Source organism: Capricornis sumatraensis, chromosome 10 (genome assembly GCF_032405125.1).
Source record: "Capricornis sumatraensis isolate serow.1 chromosome 10, serow.2, whole genome shotgun sequence".
Lineage (NCBI taxonomy): Eukaryota > Metazoa > Chordata > Mammalia > Artiodactyla > Bovidae > Capricornis > Capricornis sumatraensis.
Window position 1 is genome coordinate 52,894,520 of NC_091078.1, and position 8,777 is coordinate 52,903,296.

Consider the following 8,777-nt stretch of genomic DNA (forward strand, 5'->3'; position numbering starts at 1 on the left):
CCAACAATAAGCTCAGTCTATGTCTAATCTTCATTACCATTGTTACTATGATCTACCATACTAAAACTATCTTAAACTCGTCATATAACCCTCTTAGACTTTAGACTATACTCCTAAGCTCCAGTAATCAAAGCAGTGTGATACTAGCAAAAAAGCAGAGTTATAGATCAATGCTGTGCCCAGAAATGAATCCATACACCTATGGTCAATTATCTACAACAAAGGTATCAAAAATACATAATGGAGAAAAGACAGTCTCTTCAACCAGTGGTACTGGTAAAACGAAAAGTTACATTTAAAATAGTGAGGTCAGAATATTCCCTCATACCACATGCAAAATAAACTCAAAATGCTTTAAAGACCTACATATAAGACCAAAATCCATAAAACTCCTAAAGAAAAAAAAACAGTTTGACATAAATCATAGCAATTTTTTTTTTGATTAGTCTCCTAAGGCAAAGATATAAAAGCAAAAATAAATGAATTAGACCTATTTAAACTTAAAAACCTTTTGCACAGCAAAGGAAACTATTGACAAAATGAAAAAAACTATGGAGTGTGAGAAAATATTTGCAAATGATGTGACAAGAGTTAATATTAAAACTATATTAACAGCTTATACAACTCAAAGAGCAAACAAACCAAAAGTGAGAAGACCTAAATTAACATTTTTCGTGAGGAGTCATACAAATGGCTAACAGGTACATGAAAACATGCTCAACTTTTCTAATCAAAAGAGAAATGCAAATCAAAACCACAATGAGGTGTCACCTCACACCTGTGAGAATGGCTATCAAAAGTCTACAAATAACAAATGTTGGGGAGGATTTGGAGAAAAGAGAACGTTTATACGCTATTGGTAGAAATGTAAATTGTTGCAGCCACTGGAAAACAGTGTTTGTTGTTACTGAGTTGCAAAGTAGTGTCCCACTCTTTGGACCCCATGGACTTCAGCACGCCAGGCCTCCCTGTCCATCACCAACTCCCAGAGTTTACTCAAACTAGTGTCCACTTAGTCACCGATGACATCCAACCATCTGATCCTTTGTCCCCTTCTCCTCCTGCCCTCAATCTTTCCCAGCATCAGTCTTTTCCAATGAGTCAGCTCTTTGCATGAGGTGGCCAAAGTACTTGAGTTTCAGCTTCAACATCTGTCCTTCCAGTGAACACCCAGGACTGATCTCCTTTAGGATGATCTGGTTTGATCTCCTTGCAGTCCAAGGGACTCTCAAGAGTCTTCTCCAACACCACAGTTCAAAAGCATCAGTTCTTCGGCGCTCAGCTTTCTTTATAGTCCAACTCTTACATCCATACATGACTCCTGGAAAAACCATAGCCTTGACTAGATAGACCTTTGTTGGCAAAGTAATGTCTCTGCTTTTTAATATGCTTTCTAAACTTTCCTTGCAAGGAGTAAGTGTCTTTTAATTTCATGGCTGCAATCTATCTGCAGAGATTTTTGAGCCCCCTCAAATAAAGTCTGCCACTGTTTCCACTGTTTCCCCCTATATTTGCCATGAAGTGATGGGACCAGATGCCATGATTTTAGTTTTCTGAACGTTGAGCTTTAAGCCAACTTTTTCACTCTCCTCTTTCACTTTTTCAAGAGGCTTTTTAGTTCCTCTTCGCTTTCTGCCATAAGAGTGGTATCTACATATCTGAGGTTATTGATATTTCTTCCGGCAATCTTGATTCCAGCTTGTGCTTCATCCAACCCAGTGTTTCTCATGATCCACTCTGCATATAAATTAAATAAACAGGGTGACAATATACAGCCTTGATATACTCTTTTTTCTTTTTGGAACCAGTCTGTTGTTCCAAGTCCAGTTCTAACTGTTGCTTCCTGACCTGCATACAGATTTCTCAAGAGGCAGGTTAGGTGGTCTGGTATTCCCATCTCTTTCAGAATTTTCCACATTTTATTGTGATCCACACAGTCAAAGGCTTTGGCATAGTAAATACAGCACAAATAGTTGTTTTTCTGGAACTCTCTTGCTTTTTCAATGATCCAGCGGATGTTGGCAATTTGATCTCTGGTTCCTCTGCCTTTTTTAAAACCAGGTGGAACATCTGGAAGCTCATGGTTCACATATTGCTGAAGCCTGGCTTGGAGAATTTTGAGCATTTCTTTGCTAGCATGTGAGATGAGTGCAATTGTGCGGGAGTTTGAGCATTCTTTGGCATTGCCTTTCTTTGGGATTGGAATGAAAACTGACCTTTTCCAGTCCAGTGGCCACCGCTGAGTTTTCTAAATTTCCAGACACATTGAGTGCAGCACTTTCATATCATCATCTTTCAGGATTTGAAATAGCTCAACTGGAATTCCATCACCTCCACTAGCTTTGTTTGTAGTGATGCTTCCAAAGGCCCACTTGACTTCACCTTCCAGGATGTCTGGCTCTAGGTGAGTGATCACACCATTGTGATTATCTGGATCGTGAAGATCTTTTTTGTATAGTTCTGTGTTTTCTTGCCACCTCTTCTTAATATCTTCTGCTTCTGTTAGGTCCATACCATTTCTGTCCTTTATTGAGCCCATCTTTGCATGACATGTTCTCTTGGTATCTCTAATTTTCTTGAAGAGATCTCTAGTCTTTCCCATTCTGTTGTTTTCCTCTATTTCTTTGCAGTGGAAGACAGTATGGAGATGACTGAAAAACTAAAAGTAGAACTGACATACAATTTAGCAATCCCATTCCTGGGCTTGTACCCAAAGAAAACCGTAATTCAAAAAGATACATGTTCCCCAATGTTCAGAGCCGACTTGTTTACAATAGCAAAGACTTGGAAGCAATCCAACTGCCCATTAACAAATAATTGGTTTAGGAAGATGTGACATATATATATAGAATGGAATATTACTCAGTCATAAAATAGAATGAAATTCTGCCATTTGCAGCTGTGTGGATGGACCTAGAGAATATTATGTTTAGTGAAATAAGTCAGAGAAAGACAAATACCAAATGATACCACTTTTTTGTGAAATCTAAAAAATGCAAATGAATGTACGTGCAAAACAGAAACAGACTCACAGAGAAAACACACTTGTGGTTACCAACGGGGAGAGGGAAGTGCAGAAGGATAAACTGGGGATTAACAGATACAAACTACTGTGTAAAAAATGAACAGCAAAGATACACTGTATAGCAGGGGAATTATACCCATTATCTTCTAATTACACTTCTGGACATGGAACAACAACTGGTTCTAAATAGGAAAAGGAGTACATCAAGGCTGTATATTGTCACCCTGCTTATTTAACTTCTATGCAGAGTACATCATGAGAAACATTGGGCTGGAGGAAGCACAAGCTGGAATCAAGATTGCCAGGAGAAATATCAATAAACTCAGATATGCAGATGACACCACCCTTATGGCAGAAAGTGAAAAAGAACTAAACAGCTTCTTGATGAAAATGAAAGAAGACAGTGAAAAAGTTGGCTTAAAGCTGAACATTCAGAAAACTAAGATCATGGCGTCTGTTCCCATGACTTCATGGCAAATAGATGGGGAAACAGTGGCTGACTTTATTTTTCTCGGCTCCAAACTCACTGTGGATGGTGACTGTAGCCATGAAGTTAAAAGTCGCTTGCTCCTTGGAAGAAAAGTTATGACCAACCTAGACAGTATATTAAAAAACAGAGACATTACTTTGCCAACAAAGGTCCATCTAGTCAAGGCTATGGTTTTTCCAGGAGTCATATATGGATGTGAGAGTTGGACTATAAAGAAAGCTGAGTGCTGAAGAATTGATGCTTGTGAACTGTGGTGTTGGAGAAGACTCTTGAGAGTCCCTTGGACTGCAAGGAGATCCAACCAGTCCATCCTAAAGGAAATCAGTCTTGAATATTCATTGGAAGGGCTGATGTTAAAGCTGAAATTCCAGTACCTTGGCCACCTGATGCGAAGAGCTGACTCATTGGAAAAGACCCTGATGCTGGGAAAGATTGAAGGCAGGAGGAGAAGGGGACGACAGAGGATGAGATGGTTGGATGGCATCACCGACACAATGGACATGGGTTTTGATGGACTCCGAGAGTCAGTGATGGACAGGGAGCCCTGGTGTGCTGCAGTTCATAGGGTCACAAAGAGCCGGACACGACTGAGCGACTGAACTGAACTGATACCACTTCAGGATTCTTGCCTTGAGAAACCCATGAACAGTATGAAAAGACAAAAAGATAGAACACTGAAAGTTGAACTCCCCAGGTTGGTATGTGCCCAATATGCTACTGGAGATCAGTAGAGAAATAACTCCAGAAAGAATGAAGGGATGGAGCCAAAGCAAAAATGACACCCAGCTGTTATTGTGACTGGTGATGGAAGCAAGGTCCGATGCTATAAAGAGCAGTATTGCATAGGGACCTGGAATGTTAGGTCCGTGAGTCAAGGCAAATTGGAAGTGGTCAAACAGGAGATGACAAGAGTGAACATCCACATTCTAGGAATCAGCAAACTAAAATGGACTGGAATGTGTGAATTGAACTCAGAAGACCATTATATCTACTACTATGGGCAGGAATCCCTTAGAAGAGCCCTCGTAATCAAGAAAAGAGTCTGAAATGCAGTACTTGGCTGCAATCTCAAAAATGACAGAATGATCTCTGTTCGTTTCCAAGGCAAACCATTCTATATCACGCTAATCCAATTCAGTATCACAGTCAGTGCCCCAACCAGTAATGCTGAAGACGCTGACATTGAACGGTTCTTTGAACACCTACAAAACCTTTTAGAACTAACACCCCCAAAACGATGTCCTTTTCATTATAGGGGACTGGAATGCAAAAGTAGGAGGTCAAGAAATACCTGGAGTAACAGGCAAATTTGGCCTTGGTATACAGAGTGAAGCAGGGCAAAGGCTAATAGAGTTTTGCCAAGAGAACGCACTGGTCATAGCAAACACCCTCTTCCAATAGACAAGAGAAGACTCTACACATGGACATCAGCAGATGGTCAACACTGAAATCAGATTGACTATATTCTTTGCAGCCAAAGATGGAGAAGCTCTATACAGTCAGCAAAAACAAGACCTGGAGCAGACTGTGGCTCAGATCATGAACTCCTTAATGCCAAATTCAGACTTAAATTGAAGGAAGTGGGGAAAACCAGTAGACCATTCAGGTATGACATAAATCATATCCCTTACAGTGGAGTGAGTGAAGTAGCTCAGTTGTGTCCAACTCTTTGTGACCTCGTGGACTGTAGCCCACCAGGAATACTGGAGTGGGTTGCCGTTTCCTTCTTGAGGGGATCTTCCCAACCCAGGGATTGAACCCAGGTCTCCTGCATTGCAGGCAGATGCTTTAACTTCTGAGCCACCAGGGAAGTGACAAATAGATTCAAGGGATTAGATCTGATAGAGTGCCTGAAGAACTATGGACAGAGGTTCATTACATTGTATAGGAGACAGGGATCAAGACCATCCCCAAGAAAAAGAAATCCAAAAAGGCAAAATGGTTGTCTGAGGAGGCCTTACAAATAGCTGTAAAAAGAAGGGAAGCAAAAGGCAAAGGAGAAAAGGAAAGATGTACACATTTGAATACAGAGTTCCAAAGCATAGCAAGGAGAGATAAGAAAGCCTTCCTTAGTGATCAGGGCAAAGAAACAGAGGAAAACAATAGAATGGGAAAGACTAGAGATCTCTTCAAGAAAATTAGAGATACCATTGAGCAAAGATGGGCTCAGTAAAGGACAGAAATGGTATGGACCTAACAGAAGCAGAAGATATTCAGAAGTGGCAAGAATACACAGAACTGTATAAAAAAGATCTTCATGACCCAGATAATCACAATGGTGTGATCACTCACCTAAAGCCAGACATCCTGGAAGGTGAAGTCAAGTGGGCCTTCAGAAGCATCGCTACGAACAAAGCTAGTGGAGGTGATGGAATTCCAGTTGAGCTATTTCAAATCCTGAAAGATAATGCTATGAAAGTGCTTCACTCAAAATGTCAGCAAATTTGGAATACTCAGCAGAAGCCACAGGAGTGGAAAAGGTCAGTTTTCATTCCAATCCCAAAGAAAGGCAATGCCAAAGAATGCTCAAACTCCCACACAATTGCATTCATCTCTCTCGCTAGCAAAGTAATGCTCATAATTCTCCAAGCCAGGCTTCAGCAATACGTGAACCGTGAACCTCCTGATGTTCAAGCTGGTTATAGAAAAGGCAGAGGAACCAGAGATGAAATTGCCAGCATCTGGTGGATCACTGAAAAAGCAAGAGAGTTCCAGAGAAACATCTATTTCTGCTTTATCGACTGTACCAAACCCCTTGACTGTGTGGATCACAATAAACTGTGGAAAATTCTGAAAGAGATGGGAATACCAGACCACCTAACCTGCCTCTTGAGAAATCTGTGTGTAGGTCAGGAAGCAACAGTTAGAACTGGACTTGGAACAACAGACTGGTTTCAAATAGGAAAAGGAGTATATCAAGGCTGTATATTGTCACCCTGCTTATTTAACTTACATGCAGAGTACATCATGAGAAACACTGGACTGGAAGAAGCACAAGCTGGAATCAAGATTGCTGGGAGAAATATCAGTAACCTCAGATATGCATATGACACCACTCCTACATGGAAAAACTTGAAGAACTGATGAGTCTCTTGATGAAAATGAAAGAGGAGAGTGCACTCCACATTCAGAGCTCAACATTAAAAAACTCAACATTCAGAAAACTAAGATCATGGCATCTGGTCCCATCACTTGACGGCGAATAGATGGGGAAACAATGGAAACAGTGACAGACATTTTTTTGGCTCCACAATCACTGCAGATGGCGACTGCAGTCATGAAATTAAAAGATGCTTGCTTCTTGAAAGAAAAACTATGAGAAATCTAGACAGCATATTAGACATTACTTTGCTGACAAAGGTCTGTCTAGTCAAAGCTATGGTTTGTTTCCAGTAGTTGGACTATAAAGAAAGCTGAGCACCAAAGAATTGATACTTTTGAACTGTGATGTTGGAGAAGAGTTTTGAAAGTTCCTTGGACTGCAAGAAGATCAAACCAGCCAATCCTACAGGAAATAAGACCTGAATATTCATTGGAAGGACTGATGCTGAAGCTTTAACTCCAATACTTTGGATACCTGATACAGAGAACTGACTCATTGGATAAGACCCAAATTCTGGGAGAAATTGAAGGCAGGAGGAGAAAATGATGACAGATGTTGAGATTTTTGGATGGACATAAGTTTGAGCAAGCTCTGGGAGTTGGTGATGGACAGGGAAGCCTGGTGTGCTGAAGTCATTCAGGTTGCAAAGAGGTGGACACGACTGAGCGACTGAACTGAACTGAACTGATACCTGAAACTACTATAGTACTGTAAGTGAACTTTTTATTCAATAAAAATAATAAGAAAAATAGAATATCTGGAATTTTAGATAATAGGAAATGCTAGAGAGAAAAAACCAGAATGGAGATTGATAAGGTATGTCAGAGAGGGTTGAAATTTTCATTTTGATAAGAGTTGAAGATCTCATTTGGAAAGTAATTTTTTGGTAAAAGCTTGAAAGGAATGGGAGAATTTACATACCTGAAAGAAGAAAATTTGAAGCAGAGAAAAAACCAAATGCAAAGGACCTGAGGTGACAACATGCCTGATAACATCTTTGAGGCGAAGATTAGTGTGGAAAAGGAAAGGGATTGATAGTAGGAAATGAGGTTAGAGTGTTAGGGTTAGATCATGTAGAGTCTTAAAGTCATAATAAGGGCACTGACTTGTGTGTGCATGTAACAGTTTCATTTAGGTATAATTCACATACTGTAAAAGTCACTTTTAAAAATGTACAATTCAGCTTTTCCTCCCTGGCTGCTTGAAGATCAGCCGCCATCATGCACGACACAGTAACTATCCGGACTAGGAAGTTCATGACCAACTGACTGCTTCAGCGGAAACAAATGGTCATCGATGTTCTTCACCCTGGAAAGGCAACAGTACCTAAAACAGAAATTCGGGAAAAACTGGCTAAAAGGTACAAGACCACACCAGATGTCATCTTTATATTTGGATTCAGAACTCATTTTGGTGGTGGCAAGACAACTGGCTTCGGCATGATTTACGATTCCTTGGATTATGCGAAGAAGAATGAGCCCAAACATAGGCTTGCAGACATGGCCTGTATGAGAAGAAAAAGACCTCAAGAAAACAACGAAAGGAACGCAAGAACAGAATGAAGAAAGTCAGGGGGACTGCAAAGGCCAACGCTGGTGCTGGCAAAAAGAAGGAGTAAAGATTCTGCAGTGACTGTATCTGTGGTGATTGTGCAGATTTTTCATGAAAGAGAAAATAAACTAAGACCTTTAAAAAAAAAAAAAAAAAAGTACGATTCAGGGCTTCCCTGATGGTCCACTGGTTAAGAATCTGCCAGCCAATGCAGGGAACACGGGTTCAATCCCTGCTCCAGGAAGATCCCACATGCCACAGAGCAACAGCGCCCACGCACCACCACTGCTGATCCTGTGCTCTAGAGCCAGGAGCCGCAGCTCCTGAGCCCCTGTGCCCTAGGCCCACACTCCACAAGAGAAACCAGTGCAGTGAGAAGCCTTTGCGCCACGACAAAGAGCAGCCCCCTCTCATCCCAACTAGAGAGAGCCCACTCACAGCAGTGAAGACTCACCACAGCCAAAACATAAAATAAGTAAGTCTGTCTAAAAAATGTACAATTCAGTGGCTTTTTGTATGTTCATAGAGTTTTGCAACCACTGTCATAATCAATTTTAGAACGTTTTCATCACTCGCAAAAGAAACCCCATACTCATTAGTAGTCGCTC

The 8,777-nt window shown here is 40.8% G+C and overlaps 1 pseudogene; it reads left to right on the forward strand.

Annotated features, from left to right (window-relative positions):
* The first annotated feature begins 7,838 nt into the window (after window positions 1-7,838).
* On the forward strand, window positions 7,839-8,289 carry LOC138087494 (small ribosomal subunit protein eS24 pseudogene; annotated as a pseudogene).
* The last annotated feature ends 488 nt before the right edge of the window (window positions 8,290-8,777 follow it).